Genomic DNA, 27,265 nt, shown 5'->3' on the forward strand with positions numbered 1-27,265 from the left:
CGAGGCTTCCAGCTATTCCTAAGGGACCTTAGCTAATGTCACATACCTTCAATTTCTCCTGCAGCTCCGATTTCCCCTCTTAGGGAACTCATCTTTGCTCCAAATGTCCTCTTCAGCAACACAGAGAGTTTAGCAATGGGTGAACTCATTTTCTCTGAGTCAGGAATTATTCAAACGTCAAGGGTTTTGGAATTTGAAGGGGATTCTTGGTTTCTGCATCAGGTCACCCATGACAGAGTGCAACTTCTGTTTTCAAGTGGGATGAAAAAGCTTTTAAGTAGCTTATTGAAAAGGCTTAGAAGATTTTGTGGACATCAAATAGTTTTTAAAGGGCAATATTTTGATGGTTTAATTATAAGAAAACAGGAAACATGCAGATTAAATTGACCTTAAAACACACATGGTTTTAAAAGTTAAAGGCGAAGAATTCTGACAAAATACATTTTTGGGGGGAATCTAAAACACATGAACAAAATCGAGAGGCCTGATGAATTCAGATTATAGCAGTTGGACTAACGTGATCTGCCATGTAGTGCTCAAGGAGCCTGCAGGTCATGTCCCTGTGTCATCTTCGACTTCTAGTCCTCTGGGAATCCATTTTCCACCTCAACTTTTGCCTCTGAAAATGGATAAAAAATACTAAATCCTTCCCCTGGCCAAGTATTTTTTAAGATTCCAAAGAAAATTGTGTGCTCTTTGAATACTTTACAAATGTAAGATATGTTCCCAAGTAGAATAGGGTCTTACCTTAAGGAATTTAATGATTTTTATTCTGATTATCTTCTTGTCGGTGAGTTCACTGTCTACAAGTTATGTGATTTAAGATATCTCAACGTTTATATTCCCTTGACACCGTGGTATTCAATCTTTTCTACCCATAGAAACTTTCATCAAATAGCAAGTGGATTAGAGGGCATGTACTTTGGTGGCACTGGGCAGGTGTTTCCTCCTCTCCTAGTGATCCAACCCTGGGGCACAGTTTAGGGCTACCCAATAGATAGCAAATTTGCTCAGGGTGCCTTGTTTCTGTGTATCTGGTGACTTTCGTGTGCATATTTGTCATTGTCTTTGAACAATCATCTGTGGGAAACTTTGAGTCCTGCCATGAGGGTCCATTTCTCCAGAGCGGTTTTGCTTCTGCCTGGCACTTGTGCACAGTCCTTAAATACTTTACATCCAGTCAGGGTTTAAGGCTCTCTGCTACCTCTGGGCAATACAAACCCACATGCAAGTCCTTATGTGGGCTGGCCTGTGGCTGTAAAGTCCCAGAGACAGATTTGTTTTCTATCTTCTATTTTCAGGTCTCTTCTCCATCCATGGGTTTACCAGGAACTTGTCCCTGTCAGGCTGACACATTCTCTGAGGATGTAGTCTTCAGCCTTAGCTAGTTTGGGGAAGGAAGTTTTTTTTTTACACTCCCCTCTTACATTGGTCTAGAGCTTTGACTTCTCCATGAGACCAGCAGAAGGTAGCAAATGTCTTCTGAATAAAAGCAACTCTGGAGCTCAGGTCTTGATTTTCTCTTGGCTTCTTTTTATCCTTTAAATTTTGGCTTGGTCATTGTCGCTTACATCCTTGTTAGCTTATTGATACTTTTATGAAACCGTTTTAGTTAAGTTGTTGTTGTTATTTTTATTTTTTATTTTTTGGGGGTAGATTTGGTCTGAAAAAAAAAAACAACCCCATCCCATCATTTCTGGAAATGGAAAATTTTCTAGCTGCAAAACTGAGTCTGACATTCCCAAGCATTTGATAATCAGCTACATCCTACCCTATGGGGCTTTGAGGGTGAGAATAAGGAGGTCCCTCTCTGCTTCTCCTGTACTGCTGACTATGTATGTTCCACTGTGTTTCACTGCTAATCTCCACTAATCTTTTCCACTAATAATCTCTGTATTAAAGATTTTATGAGAATCCCATTGATTTCAGCTTTATACAAGGGAGTATTTATGGAGGTATAAAATATGATTTATTTTCAGTTCTAAGAAATTTTGGATGCTGTCTATATTAAAGGCTAAATTTAATTGGCCTTCAGCTTGAGGGAAAAAAGCAATATGTTCTGAAAATGGTTGTAAGATGTCACTAATTTAGCCTCAGTAGAAAACTAACCCTAAGTTGAGAAAATAGTACCAAGCCTTCCAATATAGAATTTCCCCACTTTGGCTAAATTGGTATTAAACTTCTGTGCTTTATATCTCTTATCAAAAGAGAGTCTGATGAAGAGCAATCATGGTCTCAAGCTTAAAGCCAGTCACTTGAATCTCTGCAGTCAAAGAAAATTCAGTCAGAAAGCTGAAAGTAGGGAATAGATGTGGGTGTCTTGCTTATAGAATGATGACCAGTGCCCTCAAAGAAAGGAAAAGAATGCTCTTCTGCACTTGATGATTCTGCCTCTGACAATGGCCTTCTCAGGGGCTGACCTTGGCCATGGCTGGGCCTCGACCAGCAGTGATGGAGCAGGGGAAGCCAAAGGGGCCTTGTGATAGATGCTCAGTGGGATTTGCAAGATCGAAGGAAGGAAGGAAGGAAGGAAAGCCTGGATGAGCATAAGATCAGAATATCCTTCCCTTCCCACCTGGCAATCTTCTTTCTGCTCTCCAGAGATCACTTGTCACCCTGTTGCTTCATGACTTGCTGGAAACAAATTTTGCTTTCTTCACAACACCTGACCTAGGGCAATATTGTTCAATGTGTGGCATACAGACCTTATATATGACCCAAACTGCAGATTCCTGGGCCCTTTCTCACTCCAACTGGATCCATATTTCTGGATCTGCACAGGTAGCACTACCATCAGTGATTCCAGGGTAAAAGGAGTAGGAGGAACACTGCAGTATGTGACCATCATCATTGCCTTTGCAAACATTTCTTAAGCTACCTCTGAGTTCATTCCACAATTTATTTTTCACTCTATAAAAATGATCCGTAGGAAGGCTGTAATCTACTTTATCGGGCTGCTCGATGTTTTCTAGTGTTAAAGGCATCAGTTTGCCGTATCACTATAATCATCTTCATTAAAGTATTGTGCCATTATGAGCTTTCTATAGAATGAGAAAAATAGGTTGAAAGTTGTCTTTCTCAACTCTAGACGGTTGAACCTGAACTATGACAGTACTGTTGAAGATGTAAAGTTGGGAACCTGAAGAGTTAGAGGGGAAAGGAGTTACTCCTCTCAGTTTTCCATAGTTCAAAATTCTTTCAATCTTGAACCAGTAATTCATTTCAGCAAGCTTGGCTTATCTTGTTCCAGTATGGCTTCACATAATAAAACGAAAATTCTCATCAGAATTCCTTTTATGAATCAACAAGGGATGGATCTTGAATATCTGGCCGGACTAATTCCTTTTGTTCAGGAAAATCCCACAGATGTAAAAGACATTTTTCTTTCTTTTTTTTTAAGAAGAAAAAAAATCTCTCAAAATAGGTCAATGTTCCTAAAAAGTAAACTCACATGAATATTGTTCGTTTTGCCAAGTTCAAGAGAATTGTAAAGCAGGATATAAAGAATCAAAGAACACACAGAAGAGAGATTTTAATGGTTAACTGTGCTGTGTAAGAGCAGAAAGGCTCTGATATCTCTACAGCACATCCCTGTGTGAAAGAAATGTAGATTAAAACCACAATGACTTAACACAGTATATATTTTGCTGCAGACAATAGGTAGGCAATTTGTCAGTTGTTTTTCATAAAATGAGGCAAGTCTCAGCTGAATTTTCAACTTCATTTTAAGAGCAAAAAAGATATAAAGCAGTATTTACATGCAGACACAGGCAATGAACTATATTGCAATGGATTTACTATTTCCACTGTATAGGTAGATTGGAAAGCAGCTGAACATGTAGGATTTGAGTCCTTACTTGTCATGTGTGCTGTGGACCTGCCATGGCAAGCTGTTTTGCTTCACAAACATAAGATCTCCAGGAAAACAGGCTTCTGCTATGGACGTATCCTGCCTGCACTGGGGAAATGCTTTAAGTATGTTTTGCCAAAGGAAAAGAGCAATTGAAAGAAAGGCACGCAGGAGCCTTGTGAGGTAAAGGACACAGAGACGTTAATGGTTTGGATCATCTGAGGTCCCTTTGCCAACAAATGAAAAACCTGCCTCTTCCCAAAAGACAGGTACTGTAAAGGAGGGTTCACCAGACCTCCAAATATAAAAGCCAATATAAGAGCTGAAAGGATTCAAATAAAACACAGCTTCTTTTAGTTTATGATGGCCCACTGGTGGCTCAATGCCTGATGTCACCCAGGATCTTGTACCTAGCTATGAGGAATAAGTACAATTTTCCAGAAACAAAGAAGTATTTTTTAAAAATTTCATTGATTTAGAGATCACCTGATCATTGCTTCTTGTATTAATTACAAAGAAATGGATTTAGCTTTAAATTTTCACCTCTCCAAAGGCAAATAGAAGAGAGGGTTATAACCACTTTTAATGAAATCTCCAGAGCAATTTATGTGCACTGCATGTTTTAAACAATGAACAGGAAAACCCAAGCCATTTCCTACTGCAAGATTCGATGGCGTGAAAGCGAAAAGCATTGTGTGCTACCCTAATGAGTAGAGAGTATGTGTGTTCAAATCAACTAAGAGTGGCTGGGAGAAGGGTTCCATTGAGGAGGACTAATTCTCTCACCCGAAAGCATCTGGTAGTTGGAAAGTTTAAACATAAAGTCCATCCACAGCTGGATTGAGGTATGTAAGTGTCACTGATAATTTATCTGCCAAACACATAATCTAACTCTCTTGTAGAAAAGGACAAGAGAAGAATCCTCAAAGGGGGCACAACAAATCTCACCACAGATTCCAAAAGGCCAAGATATCTTGCCTTTTTCTCACTCTTATCTTTTCTTCCCGGTCTGTCTTATGTGAAGATGCCGGCCCTGGTTTACGTCTTTGGTATTCTCTTTCATCCAGTGGAATTTGTGCTGTGTCTTAAGAGCTCTTCTGAACCATAAGTAGCATATTAATTAATTATTGAGTTAGTGAAACAAATTGCACATCAGTGTATTTTATAATTATTTTCCAATTAGATTTGGTTTATTGAGTTAGAGGAGGAGGAGAATGGGATTCCTGGTTAGGCTACAGAGAAGAGCATGTGGGGTTATGTTCTGAACTGGGAAACATTTTGAGCTTTCTTATTAAATAAACTCAAGCAGCACATGTATGTGCAGCAGCTGGAAGAGTGTAGAGGGAGTGAAATTCTCAGAATCAGATGCCGTATTTCTTCTTTGCAAGATTTTCCCAACTTTTGGAAAGGCTGCAGATCCAAGGCAAGTGCAAATAGGGCCTGGAAAGATAATGCTGAAAGAGGAAAATGAAGAAGTTGACGTGTTATTGGAATGGGGTCAATCATGCAAGGGATCTGGAATTTAGATTATTTCAATTTTGGTCCATGGTATAAGGGAAAGGAAACCTAGAAATCACAGTGGACATTGTATCTAAATTGTCACTTGCCACATAGATCCCCTTTGAGAAAATACAAAAAAACCCTCTTTGTCTATTTGGGAACATCTCACTTTCATGGCTCTTGGTACATGGTTAGTGTATGTTCTCCTGAAATATTTGGTTACTGATTTGGACTCTTTATTGTAAGCTTTCCTTCCCTATACCAGGGATCCTTCCTCAAGCAAGGTCCTCCATCCACATTTGTCATGTTCTGTTCAATCTGGTCACTATTTCCTTCTAAATGTCGCCCTCCCTTGTCACTTCCAGGAGCCTCTGCTCAGCTGTGCTGCTTTGTCCTGTGAACACTCAGGGTCTTCCTGGGCTTGTGCTTAGAGCATTGTGCATTCTCTGCCTGATCCTCTTTCTCCTCTCTATTTACCCAGATTCTACCCATTCTTCAAGGTCCAGCATGCAGACTGCCTCCCCCTGGAAGTCACTCCTGCTTTTTCTACCTCCAAGCCCATAGTGCTCTTTCTGAACCATCAGCTTAGTAGTTTACTTTATGCCATTGTATGTGTCATCATCTATATTGGTTTTGTCCTTTGAGACAGAACTTGGGTCTTATACAACTTCACAGGCTTGAGGACACTCCTCAATGTGTGGTTGGGACTCAATGAACTGGCCCAAGCGAAAATAAAAAATGGCCCAAAATATCCTAAGAAATATTCCTTTTATATTTTTAAATTCCTGCAAATTAACATTAGATTTATTAAACATAATTTGTTAGATTTCCTAATTTTAAAATTTAAGTAATAAATCATTAGCTCTAAAAATACATTAAATTTCTAAAAAGATAGATGAATGATTTTATTTGTTAGCACTACAGTGTTATTTTCTCATAGAATAGAATGATATTAATTTAAAGAAACTACTTATCTCTATTACATTTTAAAATGTATTCTTGTCCTGGTTACAGAATAACCATGGATAAACTTGTCATGTGACATAAATTTTAAAAGAGGGAGAGAGAGAAAAGGATACCTTAGTGACTTTCTGGCCCTCCCATACTAAAATGTCCCGGATTTGACCTCTTTTCTTCATGGACATTCACCCTTTGCTTCTCCTCTCTTTTCCCAGAGCTCTTTACCAGAGCGCAATGTGCTGTTCTACTAAATCACAAACTATTGTAGCATGCAGTGCACACTGAGAGGCAGCTAAGTGGTTAACTGCAGTTCATGGGCCCAGCCAAGCTAAAAAGCAGCTTGTTCATCCAACCACTCTCTTTTTTACTCTTTTTCTCTGGAGCAGTCCCAGCTCTAATTAAAATATAATCTTCTCCTTATGTGATTCCTTGGAAAAGTTTATGGAATGACCACATAATACAGAGCAGGCTTTCCAGATGTTCCCTGTCTTGGCTGGTATGCTCTTGCACAGTCTCCACCCCCAAATTTCTCTTCTATGTACTTACCATATGACCTCTTTCCCCTCCTACTTTTCCCCTGCTGTCCCCGATATATTGTACATAACTTCCTGAGTCTTATTGTTGTGCCTTCAGTGTATAAGAACCATTACTGAAGTGCAGTGGGCCAAGAAAAAAGTAATACTTGCCTCCACAGAGCACTTTAATGCTATTTACAATGGAAAAAACAACTTTGAACTGCTTCCAAAATAACAGGCATTAAAATCACTTCTGTTTGCAGTTGTGATGGATTTTGCAGTAACTTTTCCAAACCTGCTTCCTCTGAATGCTTTTCAGTCCATAGAGTGGCTTTCTCAATGAAATTTTAAAATGGTGCCCACATAAACACTCGACATACACCACAAAAGGTAATTTGCCAACACTTATTCTAACAGTTGCTCATGAAACCGGGGTCTGCAGTCACATGATCCCAGTGATGAGTGTACAAACATGGAGATATTCTGAAACACAGCTCCGAACTCTGACCTAGCACGAGCAGGCACTGTGGCACAGCCATCAGGGTGAGGCATGTGTTTAATAGATGAAGTGATGACTTCACACAGTTCCATGAATTCATTTCCCACACCTCTCCTCACACCTATTTTCCATAGAACTTATATGACTTCAGTGTCTTCATTTGAGTTCATTAAACATTCTGAGGATTGCTCAGTCAGAGGTTGTAAGGTGGTATTCTATAAGTGAAATTCATGTGATTTTTTTTTTTTTTTTTTTTTTGGTACCGGGGATTGAACTCAGGTCCTTGTGCTTGCAAGGCAGGCAGCAGAACCACTGAACTAAATCCCTGGCCCATTCATGTGATTTTTTTTTTCATTCATGTGATTTTTGCTTTGTTTTTATCTGTATAATAATTTAAAAAATGAACTAATAGCTAATGTTTAAAAATTGAAATAGTCCATTCACAAATTTGGATTTCTGGCTGTTGAGAGATCATTTTGACCTAGAGCTGTTGCAGTAGCAGAGAATTCTGCCCCCACAGGGGAGGGCTCTCTGCTCTCAGCACCTTCTGATTCTAGTCCTGCTTTCCCATTAGTTGCTTGGTGTTTGAATGCAGCATTTTGGCTCATAACTTTTTCAGTTAAAGTATTGTGTAGACAGATTTTCTGCCAAGCAAAATATGACTTAAGCCAAATGTTGTTAGTTAACTGTTTTTTTAAAAATCAGATTTTTTCCTCCATACTGTATTTCCCAGTTATCTATGTTCTTAACCATGAGTTTCCAAGAAAACCAAGGTCTATCATTCAGCAAAGCTAACGTGGTTAAGGTCAAGGCCTTTGGAGGCATGTAGCCTCTTCCACTTTCCAGTTGTGCAGTGCTAGAAAAGTGGCTTAGCCTCTTTGTGTCTCAGATTTCTTACCTATAAAATGGGGAGACTGCTTCACACAGTGGTTCCCGCTGGTGGTGGTTCTCTTTGGAATCATCTGGGGGGCTTGTTGGAACATGGATGAAGACTAAATACGAAATGTGTAAAACACAAGATATAGTGCGTTAGCCACTTCAACTGTAAGAAAAATGTGTATTCATTTTGTTAAAGACCCAGTATTTAACTTTTTATAAAATCTAATGAATTATTGCATTTTAGTAAATAATACCAATCAATGAGGACCGAGGTATAATTAAATTCTTATTTCTGCAGTCTATATATTCTCATAAAGCAAAAATGAAAACCCCTCTCTTAAACTTGGTTTGATCTTAATTTGGGTCCCTTGTTCTTCCATCATTTTAAGGGAAGAATTCATAGACTTGCCACAAGACAGGAAGGAAAGGTGGGCAAGAAAGGAATCACCTTAGTTGGGTAAAATTACGTTCCATTCTTCTACCACCTCTCTGTCTCCTCCTATGCACGCCTAGAATCCAGACCCAGCAATGGAGGCCACATTAACAATTTGGAGCTCCCTGTCTCCCTCCCTCCCTCCCTTCATTTCTTCCTTCCTTTTTTTCTTCCTTCCCTCCCTCCCTTCCTTCCTTGTGCTTTTCTTTCTTCTTTCCTATATTTTAACATTTACTATAAAAGGAATATAACATATATTTTGCAATGCTGGCAACTGACACCTCTTTGGAAGACTTTAGAATCTCATCCAGCTTGTTTGATTCCATAAAGGAAGATGATTCAGCATGGTATTCAAGCAAATTCCACTCACAAAAATAGCCCCAGTACATATGCAACAAATTGAAGCTACATAAATAACACCTGGGGTGTAATGCATTATAGCTAATTAAAGATTTATGGACCCCTAATTTTCAAAAGGTTGACTGACACATTACAGTCTACTTCCTCCTGTGGTAGACCAAGTAGGATTTCACTGGCCCTTTATGTGGGAGACAATGGATGGTAAGTATGAACTGCAGCACATTAGGGATGTGCTAGGGAAAGTTTCCCTAAGCATTGAGCTTATTGAATAGTAAGCTTTGATACCAAGAAAGAGTGTGGAATCCCCTTTTCTGAAAATTGTAGGGAAGGATCTATGTGCAGTTCTATCCAGAGATACCAGACTAAACTCAGTGATCTCTGCAGCTTCCTTTTAAGTCTGATTTTGTGAATATTTTTGTTACATCAAACTGCTCACTGCTTCCCTGCACCCCAGACACTTGTAAGCTACCACATATCCTCTTCACTGCATAGTTAACTGCCATGCAGACTTTTACGAGCAATTCTAATAAAATATCCATCCAGAGAAGCAGAGAGCATCAGCGTCAAAAGTGACTGTGACTTAGAGCAACCTTTGAGATAGGATCTCTCAATTGGTATTTAAATTTAAATACTGCATCATAATTCAGGATGCTAAATCAGTGTGTAAAAAGGGATCAATACCCAGTAAAACTACAAGCAAGGGTGGCATAGACCACATGGCTCCTTTTTCCATCAAAATGCTTCCAACTTGCCTCCAGATCTGCTTGACACTGCCTCATTTGACATTACATACTCCATAAAACTTTACACATTTATAATGGGTGACAATAAGACTGGGCAGCTATTGTGGCATATAATGGGAGAAAGAAGTTACTAGACCATAAATATGGACATCGTTTTCTAGCCAAATGCTTTATTAATGATAAATCAGCAGTCCCAAATTAACACAGACATGATAAAGTATCTACTCCATTGATAGATTTTCATTATGAACTGTACTTACAGGCTCAAACTGAGAAGACTCAACTAGTCCAAGAGCACCTCCAACCCCTGAATAATGTTTCTCTTATGATAGGTGAATAGGATTCATTTTAGGAACATTTCAATAAATCTCATCTGGAGTGAGATTCATTTTGCTTAAATAGACCAAAGAGTTATGAAAAATAGACGGATTTTTCCTGGTGCCATCAGAAAGGAAAGCACAAGAAGTATTATGCCCTTGAAATTTTAAAGATCTCACACCCTACAGAATGTCTGACATCATTAGATGATGTAGAATATAAGGAAAGTGTAGAAGAATGGCAAGGAAGTGAAACTGGAAAAACAAGGATATATTTGCATCAAACAACTGGAAGGAAGAGAAAGAATTCTCGTCACTGGACCATTTGCCCCTTTCCTTCATGCGTATGTGCCAAGTCAGTCAACAGTGCTTTGTAGGACATAGAAGCTTAGGCTTAAAAGGTGAGGGTTTCAGTAGTCTGGGCTAACAGCAAATCAGTACTTTTTTCAACTTGAGAGAGCAAGCAGTTTGGCAGATCTTTGGTGTTCTAAACTAACTGATCAGTTCTCCCTTCACTTGTTTAGGCCTCTTGAAAGAAAGAAAGAAAAGAAAGAAAGAAAGAAGAAAGAAAAAGAAAGAAAGAAAGAAAGAAAGAAAGAAGGCAACCCAAGAGCTATGATGTTTGGTGTGGGAGGATATACCAAGACCTTATTACAAACTAATTCAGGGAGACTTTTTCTATACCTGTGATGATATCTCAAAGTATTTTTTTTTGAACTTGTGGTAGAGTCAAATGTATGCAATAAGTCATAGAATACTAGGATTTTGTTGAGTCTGGAATTGTGTTGAAGCATCTCCCTCACCTCCACCCCCTTCATTCTGAAGCACACCTACTTGATTCATCTCTGCCTCCATCCTAATATTGCACTTCCTTGAGGACCAACACATAAGGAGTGTTCAGCATGACCCCATTGCACTGCATCATCTGGACTTTTAAATAACCTTGCAGGCATAGCTCTGGACCTTCCTTGTACAATGGTGGCAGCTTAGCAAAAATTTCACCATGAAAAAAGAAAAATGATTTGGACTTCATGATCAACCAGACAGGGATACGAACAGACCCATTCTTGAGCTAAATCAGCATCTCTACTCTTGTCCCAAAAACTATAAATTCAGAAGTCATCACCACATAAAGTGCCTCATGCACAAATACTTGAACTCTGACTTCCTTTCAACAACCTTAATGGTGCTGTTCACCATAGCATTTTAACATGCCCCAGTGTTGTAATGTCATAAGTGACAAGCTCAACTATGATCATAATCAAACCTAACTCAACAGCACCTTCTGTCATAGAACATGTGGCACACCCAAGGGACGTCCCCTCAAAGCTTCTGCTCTTTTGAGCCTTTCCTTCTCTGTAAGAAGGAGGCCTACAACCCACTCCTGCAAAGTAGAGACACGAAAATAATTAACCATCTCTTCTGTTCAGCTGTAACTTATATTCCCACTGAGTAGGAAAAATGGAGACAGAAAGAAAAAATCAAGGTCTAGAGACCCACGTTTCATTTGGAACACTAGGGGTTCTTAGTGGAGATCATTAAAGTGTGGTTTGAAATATTTTCCTTTTCTCATCAAATCACTAGCCCTGTAATTGATGTCATAAAAAATATCTGTGTTCAGTTGCAGTGGGTTTCTCCGGTCCCTCCAAGTTATCAATTATTTAAGTCCCAATGAAATGAAAGGAAGCCGTAAAGCTAGGTCCTGAAATGCCACCGAAGAGTCTGAGGGTGGCATCGTTAATCTTGTGCTTTGCACCCACGAAGAGAGCATTAGAGTCTGCTTGGGGAAGTTCATTTCCCCTTCTCTCTCATACATTATCTGTGTGGGTTTTATTGCTTTGCCTCATAAATAGTCTCATTGGGCTTTTTGTTTGTTCATACTCTCCACAATTTATACTCATAATGACAAGAGGAAAAACACCAGTGGCTTCAGGTTCCACAGACCCTTTTCTCTGAGTCCTCATTTCTGTAGCAATCACGGAGACTTGTTCACCTACCAGTGTTCACAAGTCTGGATTCTGGAGAAAATTACCTTTGCAAATGGCATGATTACACTGGTATCAGAAGACTATCCACTCTATTATTTCTGCCTTGCTTTAATTCTCCATTTCCAAACTTTCCTCCCCATTCATACAGTGAAGTTATGGTAGCAAGACCAGACAATTATAGTTTTACTTGTCCTGGAGGAGGCAACAGAAAACACTTAGTGATCAGTCTTAAAACTCAGACTTGGCCATCATTCCTTCAGTAATGGAAAAAGGAGTCTTGGCCAGCACATTGCCTATTTTGATGAAGAACTTTATGGGTATTGCTGGCAAAATCTGATCCTGGCCCTTGTGCCAACTCACTACTTTCAGGTTTCTTTCAGCTTCTTTTGTAGGCCTCACTGTAATGGCTGAAACACTTTAGGGAATCAGTATTTTTCTAGACTGCACAGTAAAACAGGCCTTAGGTTTTCCATCATGCAAAGTGCAGATCCAAATGTACCAGAGTCTGTTCCTAATCAGCTCATTTCTCTGATCTACAGTGTATAAATTAAGTTGTTATCAATGAGGTGGTAGGATAAAGCCTGATTTGGAAAGCAACAAGGTGGCTGTTTTCAGGACTCAGGAGGGCGAATATATTATTGCTTCCCATGCTGTCAAAGGGAATTTTTGTGCACAGAAGACAGCATGCAGTGTAGACAGGACAGCAGCTTCTGTTCTTTCTTACTATAGCAATAGCATGGTCTATATTTTACTATTCCCTAGAGAGTTAAACCTCTAAATTGGCAGGGGAGTGGGGGAAATTCTGCCAACATCCGACTCCTGAAAACCTCAGCAACTTGATTAACTTTAGAGACTTGTAGTCTCATTTGCCAACAAGTATTATGCCATTCGGAATTTCACAATACACCATGGCAAAACAGATAACTAATATTCCTCTCACCTTCATTTCCTGCAAAGAAAGGACTGCTTGGGATAGAAGGGGACTTGTTCATTTAATGCAGCTACAACGAAGGAGGGAGGGACATTTTTGCAAAGTGATTAAAAAGGACTGCACATTTAGGTGCTGGGGTGGAGGATATGGGAGCTTCTGGGGTCTCAGCTTGGTGCTAAGTGGTCATGTGGCTGGCAGCTACGTGCTTTCTGTCCAGAGGAAACAGCAGGGAGCTAAACAATGGGAAGTAGGTGGAACAAGTGCACAGGGTAAAGGAAAGAAGTCTTTCCTTACTTTCCCATGGTCCCAATGAACAGCCACTGATGATTCTTTTAATAAAATGTGCTTCTGTCAAGGACAAAGGAAGCACAGCTTCAAGAAGCTTCAGCAGATGATTTCAAAACTGACAAAGAGTAAGGGCTGCCCACATGGAGAAAGCACTAGAAATATTCTGAAGATGTGAAAAGAGGGGCATGAATTTCTAAGAAAGAAAATGGCTCCAAGGAAACCCAAGTAGTCTTATTTATGCTTGTCTGTACATTGATCTATTTTAGGTTATGATAAATGCTTTCATTCTAGTTGAGCTTAATTTTTTCCCAAGCACGTTCACATCCACGGTATCCTTTGTTCCTCAGGTAGGTTGGCCTGGCCAGTGTCTTGCTACCCAGTGTGCAGGCTTAGAGGGCTGAGCAGTTCCTTGATGTCACGCGGTCCTGAATGGGAAGGCGCTCTCCTGGCTCCTGCTTTTAGCTGTTCTCCTCCCCAGCTTCTGCAGAGCAGAACCTCTGTCTTCATGGGCTTCTCGGCCACCCTTCCTTCACTCAGCAGGACCCAGTGCCGTTCCCTGTTCTCAGCGGCAGCTTGGTGGCAGCTCAGTAAACACGGATTGATGAATTAATTGGCAACGGTGATAATGACTACTCTCAAGTACCTACAACAAAAGTTGTTGTTTTCCTCAGGGATCTGCCCAGTGCTGATGTACCTAGGGCTCACATTAGAAAAATAATGAACAATATCCGTGGATATTAGTGACTGAGGGAGCGGGCTCTGGTTTAGCTCCAGACACCACACTGAGATTCACACAATTAGAAGTTTATACTCAACTGCTGGATGATACAGTCCATTAATCTTTCTAACAGTTACACGGTTCCATTTGGACCAGGCTCAGCTCTTATAAAATGCAGTCTCATTACCCTGACTCAGACGGGAGCCGGAGAGTACAGCCAAGGGCAGCGCCGTCCTTTGGGAGCATATTCGAGGAACTATTTTGGTACCTTAAGCATGAGGTGGAAGTGAGGCGAGTCTGCCAGATAATCAGCCCTCATCCTCGTTCTTTCCTCCCCTATCCTGCGTGCCTTGGCCTCTTGGGCTGGGACCTTAAATACAAAGGGGGCACCTGATATCAACTCCTCAGAGAGCACGGCCAGGGGATCTCACCAAAGTGGTTTCAGATTAGAATGATCCTCCTTGGGGTGGCGTGGAAGGGGCAGCAGTGCACATACGGTGGCTCTAAGGAGGCACTGGGCAATCTGACCTCTCCGATTGCCTTTGGGGCTTGAAAAGTCCGGTTTGACAATATGGGACAGATGAGCAGCGCGCATGACAGGGAGACCCCGTCTCCGTCGAATTCTTTCCATTACAAAGAAGTGTCCCATGGCATTAGGAGCTTTATGCTTGCCATCTCACTTCATTTGTATGCTCACTTTTCTCAGCTGAGGAACTGTATCTGAGAAAGGTAACTAACTCACCTAAAGTCACGCCCTGTGAGGTGACCAAGCAAGGCTGTATAAATGGAACGTCCACGGCTTAGTCTCATTGAAGACCATGTGCTGAAACTTACCTCTGTAATGCCTGGAAATGAGAATTATGACTTATTCTAGACCATTTAGCATGTGAGGTTTTGTTATGTTTTGTTTTCTTGTGGTCCTGGGGATTGAACCCAGGGCCTTGCTCACTCTGCCACTGACTGGCTCTGCCACCAAGCTGCATCCCCAGCCCACGAGAGTACTTCAGGAATTGCTTAAACATGCACATGAGGCTGGGAAGCACCCAGGATGTAGGAGAGAATGCAAGTCAGTCCCAAGTACTATTTCTACCCTGCAGGGGTTCCCAGTGACCATGTATTACTAATGCATGTGGTGCCGTCTTTCCACTGAAAACCCTTCCAAGATCTTTTATATTGCCATCTTGTGTTTCCATAAACCATTACCATTGAAATTGGTATTTTTCTATCAGTATATTCTGATCACTGTAAACTGTGCATGATCTGAAAAGATGATTCCTGGAATCTGTAGCAGGGATGGAGTCAGCTCTTGATCATCTGCATGTGGATTATCTATGGCCAATTTCCAGGGCCAACCTGATTTCCCTCTGCTGCACTGGGCCTCCCTCTGCCTCTTCTGGGCCAGTTCCTCTTGTACTTTGTCACTGGCTGCTCAGGGAGGGCACATTAATTTTAATATTGGCTTCAGTCAAACCTCATTAGAAAGGTCAATACACTGCCAAAATCCCACTAAATAATATGTTTAAAATACTAAATAAATAACCTTTAGATTATCCATACTTTTGGATCTTCAAAGCAGCCTTTTTCTTTCAGTATCAGAGCTAATTTAAGACTGCAAAGAAGGAGTTTTAAATACATTACTTTTGGCTTAAGCCCAACAGTGTTGCAGTAATATATTTAGTGGTTGTGAATCAAGAGACAAACATGTACAGCCAGGTGTAGTTTGACATAAAAATTTCTGCCAGACAGTTGGTCTCTCTGTATGATAAATGATGAAAAATCCCATTCATTTCTAATGCCTGTGCTTTAAAAGGAAAGGTAAATATACAGAAGGCTTCCTTTTCTTTGGTTGGCATTTATCTTCTCAAGTGTGGAGGTCCATTTGATTAATGTCTAGTCATCTAAGAAAAAAGATGTCATCTCTAAATTGTATGAAATGTAAAATGATTAGGTCATGCTTCTGGGGAGTTTTTATGTTCAATTACTTAAAATTTTTAAAAACTCTTTTTAAAGTTTGCACAGTGTCTGCTCCAAGGATACCCCTGTGTCTTTCAGTGGTAATCGATGGGGTTGTTTCTTGATGTGGATTCTTCTTTAGCCAGAGTCTCCATCTGCTGGCAGTGAGGTCTTTGACTTCTAACAGTGCCCAACAGCTAGTGGGTAAGGGTCTCATCTGGGAGGCAGCCATACACCAATTGATTACTCACACATACTTTAATTATGAAAAAAATGTTTGTTGTAGTCTGGAAATTACATTCTGCCCCATTGACTGCCTACAGCATCCAGGCTGTTGCTTTTCATTATATTATTATCCAGTTTGGGTTTTGATTTTTGTTGTGGGTACCTTGTCATTTTTCTGTAGTGGATAACAGAGTTTCTAACCTTATGTAAACAACCCAGTTCCATTTGCTAGTTTTCACAATTCTTTAAAATCAAGATACCAGATAAAATAGTGTTTTGATGGCTAGAGTCTATTATCAGCATATGATACAAGCCTGAGCTTTAAAAAGGCATAAATCAGATAACACAGTTCAATGATGCCACACTCTTTTTTGATTTTTTTAAAGCTTTTGTCAAGGCTGCTTTTACCGGCATCTTTTGATAGTAAAAGAATTACATCACTGGGCCGGGGATTTAGCTGAGTGGTTCCACGGCCTGCCTCGCAAGCAGAAGGTCCCAAGTTCGATCCCTGGTACCAAAAAAAAAAAAAAAAAAAAAAGAATTACATAGCTGGCGTCATCACAAGATGCACCTGGCAGCAGCTTTTCCTCATCATTATCGTCACCGGGTTTTGTGGTGTTGGACTTCTTTCAGTTCCATCTGCATTTTTCTGGGTTCTCCTAGGTCCCCCCATTTCACCACCTCTGTCTCTCTCTCTCTCTCTGGGGTGTCTGTCTGTGTTTCTGTGTGTGGTAAGGAGACAGAGAGGGACTGGGACAGCTTAACAGAGGCATTGAGTATGAGGAGAGAGATCGACAGAGAATGGAAAGAAGTTGGAAAAGAGAGAAGGGGGAGCTGAGTGCTAAGGATGCCTTCCTCAACTCGCCTTATCCGCACTCATTGTCTCAGAAATAGCCTCTCGGGCTTTGTCGTCTGTCAGTTCTTAGCAGAGGGGCCCCGAGATTGCCTTGGGAATGGTCCCTGCATTCACCCATTTACTCTGTTTCAGGATCAGAGGCTCTGAAAGGTGTAGCGCAGAAGACACCTCACAGGGAAACACATCTCCCTGCTTGTCTTTCAGCAGGACGTTCTAGACGTAGCGGCACAAGAAGAAGTGTGCTCTTTGTTTCTGTATAAAGCCATCACTCACTCCTTCAGTCAAAGATTCTACTTTTATTCAGCCAGGAGTAGCAGATTATCCTCCTCCACACGCACAAATCCTGGAAGAGCTCTCCTCTCTCCTTTCTGACTGCGTGGCTGAACTGCTCTCCCTGTGGGATGCCGACACCGGATTCTGGCCAGTAGAAGGTGTGCAGCAGCTGGGTTGGCCCAGCAAGGGTGGTCACACATCCTTCTGTACAATCCTCCAAGCTCTCTCTGTCACTGTCCTTGGGCTGCGGTGAGATTTTTGAGATCCTGGAAGATGGAGGATCCATGCATTGGTAGAGGTGAAGGTCTTAGCCTCATTGCTGGGAGAGCTGCCCAGGCAGGGACATTCACACTGAACTCGAAATGAGCAAGTAGCAGAGATTTAGGGGTGTTTGTGACATCAGCCAGCCCGGCACCAGAACTTACAATCCTTTTGTTTTAAAAGAGAGCAAATCTGCCTATGGTAATTTAGAAAAGTCCTCTGATCTATAAGAAAAACACTAGAAAGTTGCTGTCTTTGACAAGAGAATGAATTTGCACCAAGTTCTGACAACATCTTGGGATATAATATCCAACTTTGTGCAGCATGGTCAATTTTCAAGAGAATATATATTTCCAGTAATAATCAGGACATTTGCATTATGCTCAATTTGGGGAGTAAATTATTATAAATGGTTCCATTTGTGCATTAGTGAAATCCCTTAATCCCACGGTGTGCTTGTCATCTGACTGCTCATTTGCAGGTATTCAACATTTCCAATAAGAGTATTCCCTCACCTGCTTTTAAATCATTACTGTTTTTATAATGGCTTCATTATTTCTTAATTGTCCTAATTTTCTTTCTTACCTATTCTTGTTAAAAGCCGATTAAAATATGAGTAATCTTAGCATCCCAGGCATTCTGGGAGCAAAATGAGTTTCAGGTTTACATTCATTTGTCAGTGAAAGGTAGAAGAGGAGGACAGGATGGACAATTCTAGATTAACCTCAACTGAATTTAATTATGCCTTTGTGCCACATCCCCGCAGCACTCAGAATTTAGTAATGTCAGGGGCGGGAGAGGTCTCCGCTGTTGTTCAGTCCAGATGAGGAAACAGGTCTGCAGAGGGCTGCACAGTCAGCGAGTGGTGAAGGCAGGCTTAGTCCTAGGCCCAACAATTTCCAGCCAAGGGAATGGTGTGTAACAAAACGTGAGCGAGCTTTCATTCTCCCCAGGACCATCTTCTGTCTCTTGGTTTCCTCCTAGAATCCACGGGCTACTGGCACTAATGAATGTACTGGTAGGTTGGTGTCTAGATGCTTTTGCTTAAACATTGAATCCAAATAAACCTTTGGATGACGTATTTGTGAAAGTCTCTTTTTATCACTGCCTCCTTTCATTCTCTATTCCTTCAACTCATTGGTTATTCTTGCTTGAACAATCTCTGAGCAAGTCAAGGTAGGAAAGAATATTTTATTCCCTGCAGTTATTGAGATATTACTCTCTTCCGTGTGGTCACGTATTCTAATTAATTAGGAGGGCCAGTACCATCCCATAGATTTTTTTTCAGACATCTGAGCATGCTTCTCCTGCCCCGGGCTCAGGAATACTGAACTCTTATTTCAGATAATCCTCTAATTATCTGTGTGACTTTGAACTAAATGCACTACCTTTCACATCCTTAGTTTCTCAGCAGTGAAATTAGGGGATAATTCAGAATGTTACTGTCTCTTGGTTGGAATTAATTAAGCAACCAGTTCAACAGTATGTGACAGTCACTTAAAAAAATAAGTAAGATGTATCTCTGCCTTGTTCTGGGTAGAAGTTCCTGCTTTTCCTACATGAGGTGATGAAAATACAGGGTTATCTGGTTCCCTGGCAAGATCTATTTTCCTCTACACTCACACTGAAAATGAGGAATCAAAGGGCATCTCCTGAATCTGCACTTCTGAGCCTCAGTTGGCATTTCTTTTTCTTTTTTCTTTTTTGTACTGGGGATTGAACTCAGGACCTTGCACTTATACTTCTTACTATTACTTTAGGTCATGTTCTTGAAACTTGAATTAATTCTCACATATATTAAAATGTTTCTCTTTGTATTTCATCTATCTTTTGTTTTCCTTTCCACTTTTGTTTCTCTCTGCAGATTGTCACCATGGAAGAATTGTAGATTCTCCACACAGGCCATCCTGTAATGCACTTGGCCTGGCCTCCAATTCTTCCCAAACAGATCTCTCTTCCCTCGCACATATATATGTATTTACTTCACTAGAATTGTGATTATATTTTATAAAGTGGTTCTCTCTTAATATGCTGTTATAAAACTACAAGTATATCTCATTGATCAAGGGAAAGCCTCTATTCCATTTCTGAACTTACATCAGACAAGGGTCAGAGGAAACCTGAAGGAATAGTGGAAGCAACCTAGGGACTCTGCCTACGAAGAGCTTCCCGAAGCCTGTGCTTGGTTGGCAGATGTGGAATCTCTAGCACATCCTGTTCTCCCCTCACAGACTCCTCTGATGCTCTGCAAATCCAAACCATGTCCACCGACTGGTCTCCATTTTATGTCTTCTCCAGCCTTTGTTTGCTCTTGGCACCAGATAAACCAGAGGTTGCCTGTGTCATTTCATATTTCAGTTTAATGATGTCAAACCCTCTCAACTTGGAGATGTTCCCAACATGGATATCGTGACCTTTTACAGTGTCCTTCTGCCTTGGAATGACTCTATGTTTGTGACTTAGCCTCAGGGCACCTGGAGGGTCTCTGTTCACCTGGGGTACAGATGGAAATTCTTCTGTGTCACCCACCAGACCTGTAGATCCAGACTTCAGATTCACTGGCTCACTAGGGTGCGAGTTCATTCTTTGGAGTGTATTAGTCAGGACCACTGGGGTTATAAAGGACAAAAATCCTACTTCTGAGATTACATTAGCTTTTAAAAGGATTTAATAGATCATGCTAATCTGGAAAATGTATGTGGACTTTTGGCTATAGGCATGCTTGAATTCTAGAGCTCAATTTCAGGTGGACTCAGTCTCACTCTTGTTCCTCTTTTTCTTGGCTGCATTCTTAGGCCAGAACACCAGAAGTGCACTGCACGGAGACAGTTCCTGTCCATGTACATGCTTCACTCTTTTCTTTCACATTTTTTATAGTTCAAGGTTATCAGTCTCTAATGTTTTCCTCTTACTGTGTTTCAGTTGTGGTTTCTCATCTTTTCAGTACTTCAGCTTCTATTTTAAGAAATCAGAGATGGCTTCTGTTATTTTAATTCTGTAAATCAATCTGTGAAAAAGTCTCCACTGCATAAATTTCAACTGTTTCTCCAATGCAGTGTGGACATGGCAAAGACTTCAGGGTGTTTACTGGTTCTAAACACAGAGTGACCTTGTACACAAGCCAAAGTATTGTGTACTTTAATTTTATATTCATTTGTTCTCTATTCATCAAGGTTTTGCCCTTTAAACCCTGGGGGAAAGCAGCCTTTTCACATCATAAAATTAACAAGTTTGGTAAAATAGGAAAAGGAAAAAAATCCATTCTCATTTGCAATTGTCTAAATAGTCCACAGATGCACATGAGCTATTGCCAAGTATATTTATTTACTTGATTTATAACATGGGTTCAATGCATAAAAACATCATAGCATACATACAATAAAATATGAACCTGCTTTAATCTGCTGGCTCATAGTATCATGTTTCTTTCTATACTTCAAAATTCCCTTAGTACAGCTTTGACACTCTATCTATATTCATTAATAGCATCTTTTCCACATGACCTCACATAAACACTAAAGAAAGAGTGACAAAGAGAATATATACATTCTCTCTCTATATGAATATCATCAGAGTCATTATAATTTTCTAGATCCTTATCAAAAAGCAGAATGGAAATGAATAGTTCTGTCCTTCCTTTCCTTAGAAGAGACATGATGTATTCATAAGACCTTGCCATTTGGTAAGACTCTCAGAATGATCTCGAATTGTTCTTTTGCTCTTATCATCTGTCTAATCAAGGATTAACTTTCCAGTTCAGAGGTAGAACTTAAAACAGATTTTTCTTCTTTTTAATGAGCAAACTCTTTACCCAGGGCCACAGACTCACAGATAGGAAGAAGCACAAGAAAATGGAGAAGAAAATGGAGAATGTATACTCAAAGAGAAATGTGAAGGGCTTTTCACCATCCAGGCAGGGTATAGTGTATTCCAATGAGTTTCTCCAATGATATGGGTGTCCCCAAGACAACAAGGCCTGTCTTTATAGGTTAGACTGAAAGAACACTGTGGAATCTCAGAAGTGTGGTGGGGCCAGCTGTGCTGTTGCTCCAGTTCTTTTTCTGGGGCCAGCTGACTGCAGCTTTAGCTTAGAGAGAGTGACCAGTATTTCTGGGGCGAGGCCACCTATGTATAAATAGATATCAATCACTTCTAAAACAGAGTTAAAACCTGGCCACTTGTGTACATTTCAAACATAGCATAGTGCATTGCCATATTAAAATTAGATTGTGTCAGCCAGTTTTATATTTAAGGCCCATGGGATTCAACTAATTTAGAATATAATCTTGTAACTAAAGAAAAAGTCTCATTACAAACGGCCTTTGCTTGGCAGCTTCAGGTCTCATAAAAGAGATTGTTCTTACCAAGATAATCTCTTAGACGGAAACGAAGGGATTACTGTTACAAATGTTGGCCTCTGCCCTGATTCTTTGATTCTATTTCCTCAGCTATAGCATCGATATAGCAATATTGTACTTACCACCAAATGTAGCTAACCTCTCGGGAATGCTCTGACAACCTGTGAAATAATTCCTTGAGTCCCCTGAATTCTTTGCTACTTCCCCAAAAGCACCCAGAAAAGAAACACTGTCTGTCCAGATATAAATTTTGCATATCTTCTCTTGGATTAAATGGATAAATGTGAAAGACTCAAAAATTATAGGAGTATGGACAAAAACAGTATCCACTAATCTTCAGGGGATGTTTCTAGGCAACAGCATTGCATGATATAGAGATTGTTAAATCTGTTCCATTGTTATGCCTAGTGGTCCCAAGGGGTTCAGAAATCTCCAAATATTCCAAACATTTTTTTTTTTTTACAAAGAATCTTCCCTTAGCCTTATTAATAGGAACTGAGGACATTTTAGATGCAGGGATATTGCTAGTATAACTTCTCTGAAAATGGAAAGCTTACACATTTTGGGCTCAGTCAGTAAATTGGCATAATAATACAAATGCTATTCTCCTATGTGTATCACATTCCTGGAGTCTCCAAATGTGCATGTATGGGTGTGTGTGTGTGTGTGTGTGTGTGTGTGTATGTTTTAATTTTAGTAGGGCATTAGAATTCTCTGAGTTCATGGCTATAAACCACCATCACTCCTTCCATGTGGATATTATCTCCTGCCAAGTAGCACAGGATGTCGCAACTACCACATTGACCAGGGGATTCCCCAAGTGGCTTCTGGATCCCTTCATTTAAGTGGCTGAAATTTATGAGTTCTGGCTTTAGAATGATAAGCATCTCCATTACAAAGAAAGCCAGACCTTTATTGGCAGAAATTTTGATTTCTCATGATTTCTGTCGAAATGTAGGCATCTGTCAGTCTAGCTCATCACAGCATGTCTGATGACTCCAGAAATTCCTTGGATTTCATTGTTCTGGGCTCTGATCTACTGCTTCCAGTGGGCCAGCAGTCCAGTGCCTGCAATAAGTAAATGCACATTCTCCCGGTTCTCTGGAATACGGTCTCTTATAATTCTCCACATATTAGAAATAAGAGGTTAGCTGTCCACTGCTGAGGGAATGAATGAGAGCTGTGGGGCAGGGTGACCCCTTGAGCTCCTTCCCAGTTTGGTGTCCCCACAATGCTGCTTTCTTTCCTAGAAAGCAGATAGTAATATCTGACGAGATTCTATGCTCCTCGGCTTTCCTCTTTGTATTTCAAGTGTCTATTGATTGTGCAGTAGTTGCACATGATTCCTTTGTTCTTTTCATCTTTATTGATGCAAAGCAGTGCCAGAAACTGCTTCTTAACAGTTATTCAATCCCCAATGCCATCCATGTATCAGATTTGGGATTTCATTTCTTAGAACTCCTGGGCTGGCTACACAATTAATTGCTTCTTATTAATAAGCCATTAGATTCACTTGACCAACCATCAACAGCCAAAGAAAAGCATGCCTCCCTTCTTTTGCCTATATCTCTTTTTCTTTTGATGTTGAAGCTGTTCTCCTGTGTAATGGGAGACTTGCCGGAGTGTCTGGAGGTCTCTGGATCATTTAAAGTGACAGGCAATGTTATCTTCTTATAATAAACAGATTTCTGTGGCTGTCACTATGACCTTTATCCCTTTACCACCAGAGAGATCCCGGAAGGCCACTGACACTTAACTCTAGCTAATCATGTGGCTTTTAAGAAAGTGTGTGTGTGCGTGTGTGCATGTATTTAAATATCTGCCCACAGACATTATTAAACTGTTCAGTGGGGGTATAGCCCATGGGGTAGCAGGGCTAGCATTGGGGACAGACAGATGTGGTTTGAAATCCAGTTCTACCACTTATTAAGTATGTAAGACTTTGAGCCATTTAATTTTCTCTAATCCTCAGTTTCTCCTGAAAAATGGGAATCATAATACACAAAACTTGATTTTTTGAGAATTAAGTGAGGTGCCACATGTCAAATAGATTCTACAAGCATTTGCTAGAATTGCTCTCTCTAGCCCAAAGCCAGCTGACTTATGTTCAACGAATGACCTACATGGTTGAATGGGCAATGAATGAGCTTTGGAGTCAGACAGACCTGGTTTGATCCTAGTTGTTTCATTTACCCTGTGATGTTCCACTCTATCCTTATTCCCCCTTCTCAGAAGGCAGGCATGAGGATAAAATGAGGTAATGACTTGTGTCTGGCATGCAGCAGGCTCTCGAAAACATGGGTTTGCTGACTAGAGATCACCAGATCCTTTAGATTTTCCTCTCTCAAGGACACAAGGCCAGGCTCAGCCTCTGGTTGATTCTTAGAGCCATTCTAGGGCTCCCTGACTGGACCATAGCCCCATATGCAGACTGCTTGCCCAGGCTGTGATCTCTCCATCTGCTCTGTGTTATTGGTCCTGACATTCTCAGGAGCACAGTCCTCGTGGTCCCTCCCACTACAGGTTCGCAATTTTATCCTCATCCTTGGGGCCAGATATGTTTCAGAGTTCAGATTTTTCCATGTTTCAGAAAGACAATTCAGTGCTCTCTGTATGATAGTAACCAACACCCCAGGACGAGCTGGGCAACACTGCAGGATCAAACACATAAATATTTCTTCAGTGAAAGGTATGAATACTAACTCTAAAGTGGAATCATTGTAAATATTTTCATATCCTTTCAGATCAGATTTTGCCACCAAGTGTGTTCAAGTCAAAACAACATGAACTACTATGGGAGCTTGGAGAAAACCCTCAGTTTTCAGAGCTTTTCAGTTTGAGGATTGTAGATTAGGGATTGTGGACTCAGTCAGAGGCCCTGGAACTAGAATTGACTCCCATTTCCAACCATTCCATTCTGCTGGTTATAAGTATCCTTTCTCATCTGTGCCAAACTACAAGATTCCCATTTTAAAACCCTGTCATCAGGACCCTTTCCTTGGTAAATGCAATTTTTCATTCAGTTAGCTCTTCCTTCCTCACTCTTACCCCCAATCCCTTTGCAAATCTGAACTTAAATGCATACTTTGAATTGGTTTGTATTACTGGGCTTGGGTGATAGAATGCTTCCTTGATTTCTCCTAGTTATTCACATTCACTTTTCCCCTCTCCTCTGAGGGTAGGGATCCTATTATTTGATTCCCAATTAAGGGCTTCCCACAGCTGGAGATTCCTGTGGGTTGGATGGATGCTGGTGGGAAAGTGTGACAGTCATCAAACCCCAGCCAAAGCTTCTGTTGCCTCCGTGGCCCAGGGCTGTGCTCTAACCTTGTCCAGCCTTTTGACCAGAGAGATTAGGGGAAAGGGAGTGAGCAAATCAGTATCCATTTCTATCTCTATTGGTGGGAAAACAGCTCAAGCTCTTGTTCCATCAAAGCCAAACATCATCTTACAAACACAAGGAAGAACTGACAATGCTGCATCTGGTAGTGTTACTACCAAGATTGTACCAATCCTTCTCTACTAATGAACAATTGTGACTGGACAAGAGTAGCTAGCAGGAAAAGGAGGCCTTTCTGGTTCTGTCTCTCACATGCTCGTCTCTCACTAAGTTGGTCTAATGTGTCTTCCCTCATCACAATTTTCCCCAGGTCACTTGTGATCTCCAGTGGTTACATTTAAGCCCCACTTTTCAGTCTTCATTTTACTTACACTCAGAAGTATTTTATGCCAATGTCAGCCCCTTCTGCTTGAAATATTTTCTTCCTAAGCTTCCCATGATATATGGAAACCCACTTTTGCCTTCATCTCTTACTGTTTCTATTGTCTCTTTTGGAAAAGTTCGTCCCTCACTGTCCAGTCAGGAAAGGCCAGCCTTTCACCAGGCCCTTGCACCATTTCCCTCGGTAATGCTTCCTCACTGATCCTTCTTTTCTATTATCAGGTGACTGACAAACTAGACTCCTCTTTTTAACTCCAGATTCCTACATCCGGCTGCCTCCTTCAGATATTTTTATCAACATCCAAACTGGAGCTTATGACTTCCTCCCAAACCCAGTGTCTCTCATCATTCTTTTGTGCGTCAGACACCTGAGGGTCATTTTAGATCCCTTTCTTCCCTCATTGCTCATATCCATTGACTGCCAACTCCTGCTGGTTTTATTTTTAGGGAGTTCCCTTGGCCACTACATTTCTTTATTTCTACCACCACAATTCTAGTCCAAGCTTCTATCAACTCTTACTAAAAATTGTGATCCCATTACTATGGAGAGAGGAAAGAATGGAAATTGCAAGGAAGCCAACTGTCTCTTGTAAAAATTGTAGCTCTGTAACTGTTAGTATAAGTAGAATAATCAATAAAACATTACCTTTCTCAAATTGTATCTTACTGTTTAATAGTGGATCATTTAGAAGAAGAGTCTCACTTCTTCAAGGCTTTTATCAAGGGAATTCCTAAGACGTATATCCAACTGATCACTGGTAGTGGTGCCATGTCTGTGAGGGACAGAATAAGTAGAGCTTGAGCCATTCTAGAAGCCCTCGAGCCCAGAGATCCAGGGAAAACTGAGTATACTTGCTACTTCCCCTAGTTTATGAGTCCTATAGTGGCTCTGATTGAGGATTGTTCAGCCTCTCAGTGAAACAAGTCTCCCAGGACCCACCCAGCTCCGGATGCTGCCCCTGGGAGGAGAATTGCAGTAGTCCCAACCCAAGCCCACACTAGCCTGCATCCACAGACTCTAATTGGACCTAAATTGGTCTGGGTGGTTTTGTTATTCATCCTCATCACTGGCTGAATTTGTTACTTATGATACATCCCAAGTCCCATCTTAGAGAGTAACCGCATAGACAGTCTGTGACCAGCCTCTTGGACAGAAACATTTGTAGTAAGTCCAAACAGCGATTCCCACCTCCCAGTTCTGCTCCTTTGCTAGTCTTTTCTATTTCTGCTAATGCCACAGCTGGGCCTCTATAATCACACAAGCCAATTACCACTATCTACATACAGGTGTGTAATTCCATTTGTTCTGTTTCTCTGGAGAACACTAATTAATACACTAGCAGATCACTGGCAGTGAAATAACCCTGACTCATGGGAAGTACAACAAGAATAAGGAAATCTGACAGGGAATCCCATTGTCATGCTTAGTGTCTACCCTGAAAGTAGTATAAAAAGAACTTCCCAAGATTTTTTTGCTGTGCTGTGGCACTCAGTTTTTATTTTCCAGAGTCAACACTTCCTCTGGGTTTATTGGCTGGGACTGCTTTTCTTATTTTTGTTTATCATTTGTTTGTTCTGTTATTTTTTTTAACTATCTACTAATTGTGGCTCTGTTCCAACTAAGGAAACTGGCTTCC

General features: G+C 40.7%; 1 long non-coding RNA gene across 1 annotated transcript; it reads right to left on the reverse strand.

Annotated features, from left to right (window-relative positions):
- Positions 1-5,026: 5,026 nt before the first annotated feature.
- On the reverse strand, positions 5,027-26,402 carry LOC110344442 (uncharacterized). The gene is made up of 3 exons (XR_002387017.2): positions 26,275-26,402; positions 8,223-8,316; positions 5,027-5,304 (listed from the first exon to the last, which is right to left on the reverse strand). It is a non-coding gene; the product is annotated as an uncharacterized LOC110344442 (long non-coding RNA).
- Positions 26,403-27,265: the final 863 nt, after the last annotated feature.

The sequence above is a fragment of the Heterocephalus glaber genome, unplaced genomic scaffold, assembly GCF_053883595.1.
Source record: "Heterocephalus glaber isolate CG9 unplaced genomic scaffold, H.glaber_assembly_v1.0 deba00000347, whole genome shotgun sequence".
NCBI lineage: Eukaryota > Metazoa > Chordata > Mammalia > Rodentia > Bathyergidae > Heterocephalus > Heterocephalus glaber.